Source organism: Solanum dulcamara, chromosome 9, assembly GCF_947179165.1.
Source record: "Solanum dulcamara chromosome 9, daSolDulc1.2, whole genome shotgun sequence".
NCBI classification, from domain to species: domain Eukaryota; kingdom Viridiplantae; phylum Streptophyta; class Magnoliopsida; order Solanales; family Solanaceae; genus Solanum; species Solanum dulcamara.
Genome location: NC_077245.1, coordinates 65,607,539 through 65,621,770, shown reverse-complemented (window position 1 = coordinate 65,621,770; position 14,232 = coordinate 65,607,539). Strand labels below are relative to the sequence as shown.

General features: G+C 37.8%; 1 long non-coding RNA gene across 1 annotated transcript; it reads left to right on the top strand.

The window, feature by feature from the left end:
• The first annotated feature begins 1,801 nt into the window (after positions 1–1,801).
• LOC129904262 (uncharacterized) lies at positions 1,802–10,986 on the top strand. The gene is made up of 2 exons (XR_008770409.1): positions 1,802–2,340; positions 10,741–10,986. It is a non-coding gene; the product is annotated as an uncharacterized LOC129904262 (long non-coding RNA).
• The last annotated feature ends 3,246 nt before the right edge of the window (positions 10,987–14,232 follow it).

Here is a 14,232-nt window from a genome sequence, read left to right as displayed (position 1 = left end):
CAAGGTTTTCCCATGTTCTTCCACTCTAAGAACTTTATAAAAAAAGTTTATTTTCTCGAGATCAAGCACCAAGATTTCAAGATCAAAGGTTTCCTCCAAGAATGCTAGTGTTTTTCGAGTTTCGATTGTAATATCAATCTTTCAGGTATGTAAGGCTACTTAGAGCGTTGGTCTAAGTCCACCCACGCACCCAACCTGTAATTTATCAAAATTGAATTCGAGTTGAGTTTTGCCCTAAGTCTAGAATTGAGTTCTTGATGTCAATTGATACTTTCTTGAAGTTTTCTACGTTTAATTTTGTATTTATGATGTCCCTGGTGTTGAGTAGTCATTGAGATGTATATCCATGCATTCATCCACATGAACCTAAATTGAGTTATGGTCATACTTTGTCCATGTATTACTTGAGATCAAGATTGATGATTTTCATGCATAAAATAAAGTATTGTCTTCAAATTGAGATAAAGTATATTTTAATGAGTTTAGTGAAATTGAAAATAGAGTTAAATGAAGATTTTGAACAAGATGTTTTGATGACGACGTAAATGATGTTTTCTTTTAACCCAAGCATTATAATGATTGATGAAGAGGGAATAATGATGATGATGTTTTGATATGAGTTTGATGTTTAAAAAAAAGTCCAATGAGACTAAATGATGATTTTAATTGTTGACACCCAATTTTGACACTCCTTTCTTCTAATTCATTTTTTTTGAGCTTCTAATTTAATAGCTCGTTAAATTATTTTGTTTTACTACTATTTCTATAATTACTAATAACTAAGAATACATACTTTAATTATCGAAATTATTATTTTAAGTTACGCCTTATTATTTTTTTTAAAGAGTTGGTAATCGTTATCTTATTTCAAATTTCGTACATATTAAATTAATCATAAATGGATATTTTTTGTATTTATATTTCTAAATTAGCATAGAATTGTAATATCAATATTTTATTTTGTATTTTCATCGTATAATATTTATTGTATTAGTTATTAAATTAGAAGCTCAAATAATTTAAAAAGAAGAGAGAAAAAGGCCCAAAATTCAGCCTAAACCCAAATCACCCCAATTTCGTTCTAGTTTTCAGCCCAAAATTTGGCCAGTAAAACAAGTCCAAATCTGATCCAAATTAGCAAACCTCTGAACTAGGGCTGTACAGGGCAAACCGATAAACCGCACCAAATCGACAAACCGAACCAAACTGGAAAAAAAAACCGACTAGTGGTTTGGTTTGACTTGGTTTGGTGTTTGGAAAAAAACCCGACCATTATAGGGTTGGTTTGGTTTTAACTAAAAAAAGTCAAACCGAACCCAAACCGACCCGATTATAGATATACTACTTTTAAATTATGTTATACATAAAAATATTTATTAAAATGTAATTTATAAATATTTTTTTAAAATTTTTCATAATTTTTGTTTTCTTTCTTACATTTATATTTGGACTTGAGAAAGTCATCTAAATAATATACAAAAAAAACATCTTATAAAGTTATATTATAAAGTTAAAACTTCAAACAATGTTCTGCCTCCATCTTATATGTTGATATTTTGTACTAGAACTCTTTTTAAGAAGCACTGCTCTATGTTTTTTATTAGATACTATGAAAAATCCGAAAAACCCGAAAAAACCCGAAAACCCGAAAAAACCCGAAAAACCCGAGAAAAATTGATATCGAAAAACCCAACTTTTATTGGTTTGGTTTGGTTTATAGATTTAATAACCCGACACAAATGGTTTGGTTTGGTTTGTAAAAAATTCGAACCAACCCGGTCTATGTACACCCCTACTCTGAACCATCAGCTGCTCGTCCCTCTCTATTCTCTATCGTTTTCTTCTTTCAGACAAATTCCAGGACCTTTAGCCATGGACAGAGCTCAACCTCTCCATTTTCATGCAAGCCTCATCTCTTTCTTCTGAAAATTGCCAGATGCTCTCTTCCTCTCCCTCATTTACATCTCTCTTCTTTAATTTGGTCAACACAAGAGGCCAAAAATGCTTCTGAAGTCTCTGATGGAGAATTACTTTGGCTGATTTCTTTTTGAATTTCAAATGGATAGCTCTTGTTGATTTCCTCCCAAAGAACCTTGGCAAACCTTTGCTTTTTACTCCTAAAAATAGAAAAAAGCTGTTTTACCCCGCACCACACCCCGAAACCATTGTTTTATGCTTGATTTATTCCTCTTGGACAAACTTCTCTGTCTCTACTTAGTATTAGTGGTAACATAGGCCTTATTACACTCTGTTTGAAATCGTTTTGTTGGCAAAAAGAGCTTAAATAAGAGATTTCGAGTGGCCATTCAAAATTCGTCCCAGTTCAGTGCCCTGCAATAGGTATATATATCTTCCTCCTTTTCCTCTGTTAAGCCTCTGTATCAATGTGTGATGCAAAATTTATTTGTCAAAAATAATTTTATTTAGTTTAGTTAGGATATTGAGTGATTAAAAATGTAACCGTGTTTTGTTCGGAGATGTTAAAGACATATTTCCGTTACCGTCACTCATCAGAACGCCATACATATAGTACCATTTTGTTTGTTTTTGTCTGAAATAATTACTAGTACATCCGTCTTTCTAAAACATTATATATGAGTATCTCACATTTGCAAAACTAAAAATAATAGTAATTATTTTCTTTAATGATTAGCTAATACATGAATGTCCCTTTTGTTTCAAGTTATCAGTTCACTTGGTAAAAGTGTGATTAAAAAAAAAAAAGAGGTTACATATTTTGCTACTGCATAGTCTCTAAACACTAGGTAATGTGTACCACCATCGACTCTCTTCTGCATCCTCATGCATATTTTTAGTCTTTATATATCTATTTAGTAGATAATGTATGTGAATTTTCTTGTTTCAAAAATGCTTACCATATATGCCTTGAGCATCCATAGACGTGTGTTTATATTTAGCTATTTTGAATTGGATTGATAGCTATCTCATTTTGACATTTGCTTGTCTCATATCTTTACTCTCTTTTTGTTTGCATGAACATTTTGGGAACTAAAATGGAGTCCTCATAAAAGACTCTCACTGTGGCATAGTCTATTGCCGCCGCTAGACTTGGAAAATATGCATTTTCTCTCTCATTTCATGTCTCCCGCGTCTAAAAGCTCATGCAAATAGACATGACAAAGTCGCAAGGAAATCTGAAAAATTACTCCTTCATAACTTAGTCGTTTCTCTGTTCTTTTTGTTATGATGTTTGTGAACATGTATATGTGATATTCTTCTTGCTCTTTGATTGCTTCTTTTGGGGGTAATTTTTTTTATAACAAATGTAGCTATTTTAGTTTTTGTTTTGTAGGTCTTTAATGTCGGCCAGCTTCTTATAACTTTAAGTTTCTTTGTTAAAATTGATTAGCTTTTCACTGAATATTTTTCTACAGAAATGTCCTAAAGAGCTTTAAGCATTTAACTCTAGTGAAAGTTTTTAATTTCTTTTCAGAAGTGTGTTCTAAAACCTTTTTTTTAAGCATGGCTAATACACGAATAAAATGATCAATTTTTTACTTCATTTGCTTAGTCATAGATTTTGTGATTAGTAGAATTATTCTAAACAAATGACTCATTTTTCTTAAGTCTGTACCATTTTACTACAGATGCAAAAAGTTTTCAAAATTTAAAATGCTTTTCCAACTTGGTTATTCGGTTATTAATCTTTTAGCACTCATTTTCTTTTAAAATTAATTAACTCAAGTTTGGCCGGTAAAATATTTTTAACAAATCTTAGAGGATGCTTAACCCCTTTTCTTTAGGGTAACTAGAATCCTTACCTAGAATCACATAAGGCTAAGCATACCTTCATACAGAGTTGTGTCCTAATTCACCTTTAAAAAATAATTAGACGGTGACTCTTTAAAATAGAATAAGAATCACCAATATGTTGTACACCGTTTGATCTTGAGTTAAAATGAGGTATAACATTAATATGAGCATATGTTTTGGGAGTAGTATTGAACACTGAGCTGAGTATAATGCTTGATAGACTCAAACCTCATAACTACATAGCCAATGTAGGATAAAGGCTACGCCTCTCTTATCCCAAAAGAGGACTTGATGATTGGATCCACAGATATTGATGTCCATCACTCTGGCAAGGTATTGGATGAATGTGACAACGACATCGTTTTGTTGTATCATCACAGCCTCATAAGTGATGGTTGTCAGTTAGAAAAACTCCCTAAGAAGTAAAATATTATATTTTTATATACTGAGTTTTATTTACTTATTCATATCTTTTAAAGCATTGTTTTACACATATTTCATGCTTTATTGAGTTGATCTATTTTCAGAGTTGAGTCCTATGAGTTGAGTTGAGTATCTTTGAGTAAGTTTCCTTTCAATGATTTTACATATTCGTACATTCCATGTACTGACATCATTTGGCCTGCTTTATTTTATGATGCAGACACAGGTATTAGAGATCATCAACAGATGTATTGTTGATGATCTACTTCTCCAGTTTTGGTGAGACCTCTTTGCATTTAGAGAAGCTCTTTTTTTTCTAGTTATCACTTTATTATTTAGTAGTTCTTTGAGGTAGCCATGAACTTATCTCGGCACCTTCTTATGAGTCAGTTAGAGGCTTCATAGACTGAGTAGAGTTGAGTAGAAGGATTCTTTCAGAGTCTATTTTTAAATCATAATTTTATTATTAAGTATATGACATTGAGTTACATTATACTTTGAGTATTTTTAATCTATTATTTATTTATTGATGATGATTTTTCTAAATGCCTACTTGAGTTAATTATCTATTGATTCTAGTCTTCCGCTGAGTGATTGAATGAGTGATCAGATCAAGTGGTTCGCTTGGGGCCAACGATAAGCTCTGAGTGTCATCCACGCCTAGGGTACTGGGCGTGGCAGTTATGATACTAAAGTTGATCTTATATTTCTTGATATGGTTGATTTTGATGTGATTTTGGGCATGGACGGTATGTCCCCTACGACTCGGTCTTGAATTTCTACGCTAAGATCATTATTTTATCCATGTTTGTCATTCCTCCGGTGTTGTGGCAGGGAGCTTATAGTCTTACACTGACGGGGATTATTTCTTTTATGAGAGCTCACAGGTTGGTTTCTTCTGGGTGCTTAGCTTATTTGGCCTATGTACGACACGTTAGTCGGGAGAGCTCTTCAGTTGATTCGGTTCCTATAGTCCAGAATTTTACAGATGTGTTTTCTACCGACTTACTTAGCCTACCCTAGAGCTTGATATTAACTTTGTTAGACACTTGGATCCAGGCACTCGTCCTATTTCTATTCCGCCTTATCAGATGGACCCTGCAGAGCTCAAGGAGCTCAGTTTTCAGCTTGAGGACCTCTTAGGTAAGGGGTTTATTCGGCCTAGCATCTCTTCCTGGAGTGACCCAGTCCTGTTTGTAAAGAAGAAGGATGGTACTATACGGATGTGTGTTGATTACAAGCAATTAAACAAGGTGACTGGGAAGAACCATTACCTCATGCCTCGTATTGATGACCTTTTTGATCAGCTTCAGGGTGACGCAATATTTTCTAAGATTGACTTGAGATTCGATTACCATCAGTTGAGGTTTAAGGCTGCGGACGTCCCTAAAACCATATTTAGGACTCGATATGACCACTATGAGTTCCTAGTAATGTCTTTTGGGTTGATTAATGTCTCTGCCACTTTTATGGACTTGATGACTCGTGTATTCATTCCATACCTTGATTCTTTTTTCATAGGTGACATTTTGGTATACTCGCGAAACAAGGAGTGAGCATGAGTAGTATTTGAAATTAGTGCTTTGGACTTTCAGAGATAAGCGGCTTTATGCTAAATTCTCAAAGCGCTAGTTTTAGCTTGATCCAATAGATTTCTTGGGGCATGTGGTGTTTATAGATGGCATTATGGTAGATTCGACGAAGGTTGAGATTATTCAAGATTGGGCCAGGACCACCTCTATTACTGAGATTCGTAGATGCATCAGACTAGCAGGTTACTACCATCAATTTATTGAAGTCTTCTCTATCATTGCAGTGTTATCGACTCGGTTGACTCGTTAGGATGTCCCATTTGAGTGGTCTAAGTAGTGTGAGTTGAGCTTTTGCAAGCTCAAGGAGTTACTTACCACTGCTCCGATATTGACTATTCTAGTTGAGTATGAGGGCTTCACCGTGTATTGTGATGCATTCGACGTCGGTTTGGATTGTGTACTGATGGAGCATGGTCGAGTTATTGCTTATGGATCAAGGCAACTTAAGCTACATAAGTGCAACTACCCCATTCATGACTTGGAGTTAGCGGCAGTAGTTTTTCCACTCAAGATATGGAGGCATTACTTTTATGGAGTCCGTTGTGAGATCTACATCGATCACATGAGCCTTCAGTATATTATGAGCTAGAGAGACCTTAACTCGAGGCAACACCATTGGATTGAGATCCTGAAGGACTACGATCTCTCTATTCTCTACCATCGGGGCAAAAACGAATATAGTAACGGACGCCTTAAGTCGGAAGACAATGATTATGGGTAGTCTAGCCTTTCTTTCTACTGTGGAGTGAACTTTGGCTTTGGATATCCATTCCCTATCCAATAGGATGATTCGACTTGATATTTCAGATTTCAGGCAATGCTAGCTTATATGGGGATTCAAACATCTCTACTAGATCAGATATGTGATTGCTCGTTCGAGGATGAGGAATTGGTAGAACTTTAAGATAGAGTTTTGGGAGGTGACGTCGGTCAATCTACCTTGGATCCGAATGGAGTTTTGAGATTTACTGGTCGCTTATATGTTTCGAGAGTTGGGGATTTGATTTAGTTGATCCTTAGCGAGGCCCATGATTCTAGATACTTTATTCATCAGGGCACCGCTAAGATATATCGTGACTTGAGGCAACATTACTGGTGGAGCGGTATGAGGAGAGACATCGCAGACTATATATATATATATATATATATATAAGCTCTTTTCATCATAAAAAATAATCAGATTTCTGATCTTTTGCATTACATTACTGATTAGCTCGCCTAAGGGTCGTAGCGGAAGAATTCCTCATTTGCGAGCTATATATATATATATATATATATATATATATATATATATATATATATATATATATATATATATATATGAGAGAAGTGGTTCTTCTTCATGGTGTACCTATTTCTATTATGTCAGACTGGGGCTCACATTTCACATCCAGCTTTTGAAGGACTTTTCATGAGGAGTTGGATACCCGTGTCGATCTCAACACAACTTTTCAGCCGCAGAATGATGGTATGTCGGAGTGCACTATTCAGGTTTTGAGGATATATTATTGTCCTGTGTTTTGGACTTTGGGGGTCAATGGGACCAGTTCTTGCTTTTGGTGGAGTTTGCGTACAACAATAGCTACCACTCTAGTATTTATATGGCCTCGTTTTAGGCCTTATTTGGTAGGCGTTGTTTCTCTCCTGTTGGTTGGCTTGAGTCTACAGAACCCAGGCTGCGTGGTATAGATTTGATTCAGGAGGCCTTAGATCATATGAGCGTGATTCAGGATAGGCTCAGGACAGCTCAAAATAGACACCAGAGTTATGTGGATTACAGGCGTCAGCCGTTGAGATTTGTTGTTGGTGACCGAGTATTCCTCTGAGTTTCACCTTTGAAGGGCATGATGAGATTTAGGAGGTGGGGCAAGCTTAGCCCCAAGTATATTGTCCCTTTTAAGATATTGAGGACAGTTGGTGAGGTTACCTATGAGTTAGCTTTGCCTCCAGCATTCTCAGCTATTCATCCAGTTCTCTATGTATCGATGCTGCACCGGTATGTTCCAGATGACTGACATGTACTTGGTATGATGCGGTTAAGTTAGATGACTGTCTGACCTTTATTGAGGAGCTAGTTTCCACTCTAGCCAGAGATTTGAGGCAGATGTGATTCAGAGTCATTCTTGTGGTTAAGGTCCGTTTGAGACATCATCTAGTTAAGGAGGTTACCTAGGAGATCGAGAAGGAGATGTAGGAGCAGTTCCCCATTTTATTTGAGCATTTAAGTACTTTTTGACTCTTACTTTCGCGGACGAAAGTTCTTTTAATAATGGATGTAGTAATAACCCTCTAGGTCATTTTTGAGTAATGCATTTATGTCACCATTTAGAGCATTCCTATAGTGATCCCAAGTCATTTATGACTTGCTGACACTAACTGTTTGGTCGCCTAGTCGTTCGTTTGGGTTTTAGGCCCATTTCTCTGTTTGGAGCTTGTATAACTTGAAAAATTGATTTTGGTTATTATTTCTAGTAAATGACCTCAAAAAGGAATTCTGACGGTTCTATCAATTCTGGAATGGCCCGGCACGAGCATCAAAGAAATCAGTGCGAGTTTAAGGCTATTTAGCGCTTTAGCCTTTGAAATTTGGTCTAAGGTTGACTTTGGTCAACATTCTTGGAAAATGTGTTTGGATAAAAATTCTGTTAGCATGGTTAGTTATGGAATATCGAGTTTGGTCAAGAATGAAACTTTGTTCCCTTTCCAAGGTTTCCGATCTAATTCTGAGGCCTGCTGTGGAAGTCGGCTTAAAATAACACTTGGGTGTTGAATCCACTCACTAAAATGACCTCATATGGGAATTTCAAATGTGTCATTGACTCCAGAATGTTGAATTTGATGAGGTAGAATATCTCGTTTGCACGCATGGGATTCTGAATAAATTTCGAGCACTCCATCAGAGATTTGAAATTTGGCCAAGGTATTGTTGCACCACCGTGCTGGTGCAGGGCAATTTTTTGCTTCACAGTCGTGGGAAGAATGCTGCATTTTTGGAAGCAAATGGATTTGGTCTTCACATTCGCGGGAACCTTGTCAAGTTCGCAGAAGATTATTAGGTTGCCTTCCGCGTTCACGCGAGGTCTGCAATGTTCGCGGGGCCAAGGCGATTGCCTTTCACATTTGAGAAGGCTTCTCTACATTCGCCAAGGCCAACCTCTGAGACCTCTACGTTCGCGGGCTACTATGGCCACGTTCCCACAGGTGATTTGTGGCCTCTCTCTTTAAATAAGAGACCATGCATCAACTCTTGTTCTCCAACTTTAAAACACCATAACTCTAGCTAGGTGAGTTCGTTTGGGGTGATTCAAGGCCTAGGTTATGAGGAATTGCAAGGAGATCGTGTGGGAAGCTATGAAAAGTGTTGGGGGAGTGTTATCAAAGGTAATGTTTGTGTTCTAACTACTGTCTCTTGAGCTTTAATGGTAGAATTTGTTGAGTTTTACATGATCGTGTTTGGGGCTATTTTGGACTGCGAATTGTGTTCTATTTTGGAACATAAGTTTAGGGTAGTGTTTAATACCTTTTTATGGAGTCAATTTCAAAATTACTAGAGTGGGTCCTACATTTCTGTTTTTGACTTCGAAATTGGTTTGACTCCGAATTTAGTAATCTTAATGTCAAAATGACTATATTATCATTGTGTACTTATTTTTGATAGTGTGGCAGCGTTTAGAGGCCATTAGGAAGGGGAAAACTCTAATTTTATGATTTGGAGCATGTGTGATCGGCCTACAGGTAGGCTACAATTTTCCTTTTCCTAGATTGAGCTCGACTATATGATTGGCTGTGGATTAGTTGGTAATTTGGGGTTGATAGTTATTGAACCATGCTTAGGTGTTTAGAAATCATGCCTTAGGTTTATTTCGGAGAATTTTGGGAACTTGACAGCATGTGCTTAGTTTTACATTGATCATCCATGCCTTGTGGCCTTGTTTATGACTGTCTTCTATTGATTGTGAGAATGTTGGCCTTAGTCTAGGCTTAGATTAGTGTTTCCACAGACTCTCGATAGTTGGAGTCGTTAGGCCTTACTTTTACTCCGACGTCAATTCCGACGGCTTAGCTCCCTGTAGACTGGAATAGCAGTCTTGGGTCTGGTAGTTGAGCCTTAGATTAGGTGTTACCTCAACTTGACGAACTTCTACCTTCTCTCCCTCTTTTATGATTCATTCGTGGACGATTTGAGCTTCGAGCATTGTTTGGCGATTTAGGATCAGGTTTGGGTCAAGCTTGGAAATATTAAATAGATTATCTAAGTGTTGAAGTAGTTCCACGGTGATTTCACTATGACGAGATGACATGCTATCTTTTGGTACCCGTATCATTACAGATTCAAAGTATGGTCATGCTATCTTCTTATCCACTACGGAGATGACTTATATGATTCTGAACTTTTGCCCCTTTGAGGCATATCTGTGGTTTAAGGTTCGGGCGCTAGATTTCTTAGTTGGGTTGTTCCTATTGACTACTTGGAGATTTCTTCTGATTTACCCCTTTGAGACTCATCCGCAGTGTGAGCTTCGGGCGCTGGACTTCTTAGCTAGGTTGTTACTACTGGATACTATTGGTTATTGTGAATCTAACCATGGTTCGAGGTTCGGCCTATGCTTTTCTGGATCTGGACTTACCGTTTTTCATTCTTAGTAGTTTTAGTAATTTTGTGTTCTCATCGAACTTATGGATATCCGCTCTGGATTTTTATTGAAACTTGCACACGAGTGTACCTTCTAGGTTTATGGGGTCCAGTTAGGTGTAGTTAGCTTTGCTTAATTCTTTTAGTTTTTTACACTCGTGTGCATCTCTTTATTTTCTACCTCACTCTGTTATTTGTGTCAGATTCTATCCTTTCTTATTGCTTTTACTTTTCAAGCTCAGTCGGCCTATGATGCCTACTGGGTATCTTTGTTTTGGTATATCATTACTATACTCTACATTTATTTTCGTGATGCAGGTCCGAGCACCAGTTATCGGCGCTGATTATAGCCAATTGCAGTCTACACTAGAGACGAGGGTGAGCAGTTGGTGTTTTGGGATCTTCCTGTCTCTATCTGTATATATATTGGACTGACTTTTACTTTTTGAGACAACTTTTGTTTTCGTGGTCCACTTTTGGGACTTGTATCAGTATTGTGTAGTAGCTCTGTACTTATGACTTCCAAGTTCTATGAGAGATCTTATATTTTGTTGTTTATAGTTATTTGCGGGTTTTCACTATGCTTGTTGTTCCTGTTATTATTTAGGTACTGTTTAATTTCTACCTTTAATTCCATTACTCGCAGTTTGGAGATACGAGTTGTCTTACCTACTGGAGAGGTCGGATCGTGACAATATTATGTGTTGTGAAATGTTAGATTAGCTGATTAATATTGTTGCAGGATTCTCTGATTGTGTCCTTGTCGATCGAGGCTTCTGATAAGTAAGGATATACTTGTTTTTATTTGTTGGATATAGATAGTATGTGTCAATTGCGTACATGTCTAGTAGAGTCAGCTTGGGATCAAGTGTAGCACTAGGCGCCAAATGGTAATTTCATGCATTCTATTGTATATGAGAAGTTAGTTTGCCATGATGAGCATCATATGAAAGTTAAACTGATTGGCTGTGGAAGTATGGTCTACAGACACGAATTTGAGGGTAAAATTATCCATTGATAAGACTCGTAGCCTATGTTTTATGTTTATGTTTTATGTTGAAGAAAACATTTTTATATACTTGTTTCATTCAAAACTTATTATTATCATGTGATTATACATTCATATTTATCCTCATAGATTTTACTAATTTGATACTATAAAAAAATATTTTTGAAAGGAAATTACATGTTGATGGTGATTATTTCGAGCAAATTTACTTATTTATGATACTAATGATAAATATCGATTTGTATAACTGATAGAAAATTATTTTGAGTGGGTATATGAATTTCGCAATTCTTCAATGGGTCCCAACACAACATGCCACTGTGGAGGGGTATACTGGTAGGTTCATTGGCCATTACAATGCATATTATTTTATTATCCATTGTGTTGCCTCTTAGTATTGTGTTGTTTGAACTGCTGGAATTTCTGTAGGGTTATTTAACATTCTTTATGCGATATAGTTACTACTTAAGTTCGGACAACGTATAATGTTTACTGAGTACTTGTGGTTTTGTATTTATACTATGCTTGTTGCATCTTTTCTTATGTAGATCATGTGACTAGTTATTCACGTAGTTCTTCACTCGTTCGCAAGCTTTTGTTAATTCGGATTTGTGGTGTACTCCTTATTTTCGAAGACTCGACCCAATTTGAGTTTCTCAAAGAAGGAGGATCACTTAGTAACCTTCCGGAGTGCGGTGGCTAAGACTCAGATAGATTTTTTACTCCTTAAGAAGGATGATAAAAGTCTGTGCACAAACTGTAAGGTCATTCCAATCGACAACCTTACGACCCGACATAAGCTCTTGGTGATGGATTTAGGGATCAAGATGATGAGGAAGAAGAGGGTCGGGGATGACCGACCTAGGATCAGATGGGGAAGTTTGACCACGGCTAGTGCCCTAGAGATGGGAGAGAAATTGAAGGATATGGGGGCCTGAAATAGTAGTGGGGATGCGAACACTATGTGGGATAGGACGGCTAATTGTATTAGGCTTGTAGCAAAGGAAGTATTGGGAGTCTCGATAGGTAGCCGTGACCGGCATCGAGGGGACTTGTGGTGGAATGGAGAAGTGTAAGGGAAGGTGGAAGCAAAGAAGATAGCGTATGCGAAGCTGATAGAAAGCGTGGATGAGGTGGAGAAGTGGACAAATAGGGAACTTTATAAGATAGCGAGGAAGGAGGCAAAGTCGGCAGTTTCGACGACAAAAATGGCAGCTTTCGAACGCCTTTATGTTGAACTAGAAGAGAAAGGTGGGGATAGGAAATTTTTCAAGCTAGCCAAGGTGTGGGAGCGAAGGGCACGCGATGTGGATCAACTGAAGTGCATTAAGGACGAGCATGGAAAAGTATTGGTAGAGGAGACCCTCAGTAAACAGAGATGACAGTCGTACTTCCATAAACTCTTGAACGAAGAAGGGAATAGAGAGATTATGTTGGGAGATTTGGTACATACAGGGAGGCTTCACAATTTTGGGTGTTGCGAGAGTATTTTAGTCGAAGAGGTTAAGGGTGCTGTGCGTAGGATGTGCTGGGGAAGAGCGACCGAACCTGAAGAGATTTCTGGGGAATTTTGGAAGAGCGCGAGCTCGGTAGGTTTGGAGTGGCTGACTAAGTTATTTAATGTCATCTTTAGAAAAACAACGATGCTTGAAGAATGGAGGTCGAGCATAATGATCCCTCTATACAAAAATAAGGGGGATATCCAGAGCTGCAATAACTATAGAGGTATCAAGCTTCTAAGCCATACTATGAAGGTGTGGGAAAGAGTGGTGGAGATGAGAGTTAGGAGAGGCGTGTCTATTTCAGAGAACCAGTTCGGATTTATGCCGGAACGCTCAACTACAGAAGCCATCCATCTTATGAGAAGACTGGTGGAGCAATATAGGGAGAGGAATAGGGATTTGCATATGGTATTCATCGATCTAGAAAAGGCTTACGATAAAGTTCCACGAGAGATACTATGGAGATGTTTGGCGGCTAAAGGTGTACCTGTGACGTACATTAGGGTGATCAAGGATATGTATGAGGGTGCCAAAACCAGGGTAAGGACAGTAGGAGGGGAATCAGAGCACTTCCCAGTTGTGATGGGGTTGCATCAAAGATCAGCTCTTAGTTCATTTTTATTTGCCTTGGTGATGGATGGATTGACAGGACAAATTCAAGGTGAGGTGTCATGGTGTATGCTTTTTGCGGATGATATAGTCCTGATCGATGAGACTCGTAGCGGAGTTAACGCTAAGTTGGAGGATTGGAGACATACCTTAGAGTCTAAAGGGTTTAAGCTGAGTAGGATCAAGACAGAGTACTTAGAGTGCAAGTTCAGTGAGACACCTCAGGATATTGGCGGGGAAGTTAGGCTTGGTGACCAGGCCATCCAAAAGAAAAGTAGTTTCAAGTACCTTGGGTCTATCATGCAAGGCAACGGGGAGATTGACGATGATGTCACACATCGTATTAGGGCAGGGTGGATGAAATTGAGGGTCTCTTCCGATGTGCTATATGACAAGAAGGTGCCATCACTACTTAAGGGCAAGTTCTACAAAGTGGTGGTTAGACCGGCTATGTTATATGGGGAGGAGTGTTGGCCAGTTAAGGTCTCTCACGTTCAAAAAATGAAAGTAGCCGAGATGAGAATGTTGAGATGGATGTGTGGGCACATCAGGAGCGACAGGATTAGAAATGAGGCTATTAGAGACAAGGTAGGAGTGACCTCGGTGGAAGATAAGATACGGAAAATGCGACTGAGATAGTTTGGACATGTGAAGAGGAGAGACACAGATGCCCCGATGCGGAGGTGTGAG